The sequence below is a fragment of the Macrobrachium rosenbergii genome, chromosome 51 (genome assembly GCF_040412425.1).
Source record: "Macrobrachium rosenbergii isolate ZJJX-2024 chromosome 51, ASM4041242v1, whole genome shotgun sequence".
NCBI lineage: Eukaryota > Metazoa > Arthropoda > Malacostraca > Decapoda > Palaemonidae > Macrobrachium > Macrobrachium rosenbergii.
Window position 1 is genome coordinate 22,863,388 of NC_089791.1, and position 2,498 is coordinate 22,865,885.

Sequence of the window (2,498 nt, forward strand, 5' to 3'; positions counted from 1 at the left end):
TTAGATGAACCTTACCTCTCCATTATTTAAATAATAAATCTTAAGAATATATATATATATATATATATATATATATATATATATATAGTTTATTTATATATATATATATATATATATATATATATATATATATATAATATATATATATATATATATAGATATATATATATATATATAATATATATATATATATATATATATATAAATATATATATATATATATATATATATATATATATATATAAAAAAGGAGATTTTTTCAAAATTAGTGAAAATACGACATATAAAAATGATTTTAGAACCACTATAAAAATGACACACGCACACATATATTATGTATGTATATATATATATATATATATATATATATATATATATATATATATATATATATATATATATATATATATATATATATATATCAACAGGAGATTTTTAAAAATCAGTGAAAATACGATGGGGTCATTTAAAATGATCTTAGAACTACTGGGCCAAAAACGACAAAACGCAAAACTACCCTGTACAGTGTAGGTTCAAATCCGTTCAAATCATGGCCCTATACATAAGAATAGTACGGCTACAGTTTGTCTAATTGTCATCTTCATTTAGATCATGTCCCTTGGAAGCTAGAAATATTTAGGAAAAATGTTACTCATATGTTTTGAAGCGTAGCAAGGTAGCTCAGGGGAGCAGCGTCTCTCTTGGGTCCCTTTTTAAGAGTATAATGCAACTTTGTATAATGGCGATGTTTGACGTAATAATGTATTTTGGTGTAATATGTTATCATGATATGTGTATGGTTTTTTTTCTGAAATGTAAATGTTTTTTCAGTGCATGCTTCTATGACCAATTTTCACGTTTGTGGAATTACACTTCCACCATGTCTTCCCTGTGGTAGGTTTTTTTTTTTTTTTTTACGTGTTCTTGAAAACTTTACAGCAGGTCTGTATTTGAAATCTTCAGTTTTATTCACCAGCGTAAGAGAGAGCCTGACATGAACAGTTATCTGTTGAGTGGATTTCGATGCGTTTAAAGTTGACTTTTGTTCGTCTTAACAGGGATTTGGTGTTTTTGCATTCGGTGTTGGGTGAACTTTTCAAGATTAATTCTCACGTTGCGCAAATCATGTTGTTAAACTCAGTCATTGGGGCAGACTCATTACAAAATTATTATTATTATTATTATTATTATTATTATTATTATTATTATTATTATTATTATTATTATTATTATTATTATTATTATTATAAATAGGCAGCAGACCCTCTTTTACATGTGGTGTTGAAGGTGATAGCTGCATCAGCGGCGTTCAATTTGTGTAGAGTTTTCTCTATTTTTCTAATAATTGATTTTTCTAGGTTACTGCGTTCTGCCAATAACACGGTGATATTGGTCATACCTGGAGAGGAAAGCAAGTTGCAAAATTGGAAAACAAACTGCTTTCCTCTCCAAGTGTGACCAATATCGGCGTGTTACTGGCAGAATGCAGTAACCTAGAAAAATCAATTATTGGAAAAATACAGAAAACTCTGTACAAACTGAATGCCGCTGACGCAGCTATCACCTTCAGCACCATATTATTATTATTATTATTATTATTATTATTATTATTATTATTATTATTATTATTATTATTTGATAAAACACTGTGACGTGGCTTATACTGTATATCATGTTAAAAATCAACGATTACTTATAGGTATAAGTTGATGTTTACTTTTATATTATCATTAGTTATGTATAAAATCTCTTTCACTCGGAAACCAATGAAATATATATAAAAAAATAAAAACACTATAATTTGTGGCAAGACTACTTCATGACCAATACCATCATTGCATGGATGTGACCGCTTTTCCGATGTAGTGACCGCCTTATCAAAATGATCATTTTATTACCTAACCGTTGCTAAAGGTTGGCTTCTTATTTCGTGTCGATAAGACTTCTTGAAACCTGTTGAAAGCTGCTGCTGTAAGCTGGAAATGGCGAGGTGTTCATGGTTTTCCTATTCGTGTCATTTCCACTTCATGTCATTTACTCGTAACTTGAATATGGAAATGATTGTCTCTCCAGATTCCCTGAATGGGGTCTCGATTAGCAAGCGGTTGGAATGTTTTAGTGCATAATTTTATGAGCTGTACATTTGCTTCACATTTTATTCACAATTCCATGCGCAGGCATTTATTTATTTTATTACACAACTTTTATCCCCGGGGTGGCGGGGGGGGGGGAGGAATCACTCCAGAGGGTGTTAGCCTTCCGGTTCACTGCAAGTCCTTTTGGTGTGAGGTTGCTAGCCCCACGAGTTACTACTGAGGCATAATGGGACTTACCGGTTCGATATAAATAATTGGAAGGTAGGTTGGTAGGCTTTCAAAATCTGACGGAAGGATAGAAATCATCATCTTTCATGATTTAAAGATTTGGTATTCGTTTCTTGCCTTTGTTTTCCCTTACCATTATTAGAAATATCTCTCTTTTCCCGGGAAGGATGTCTG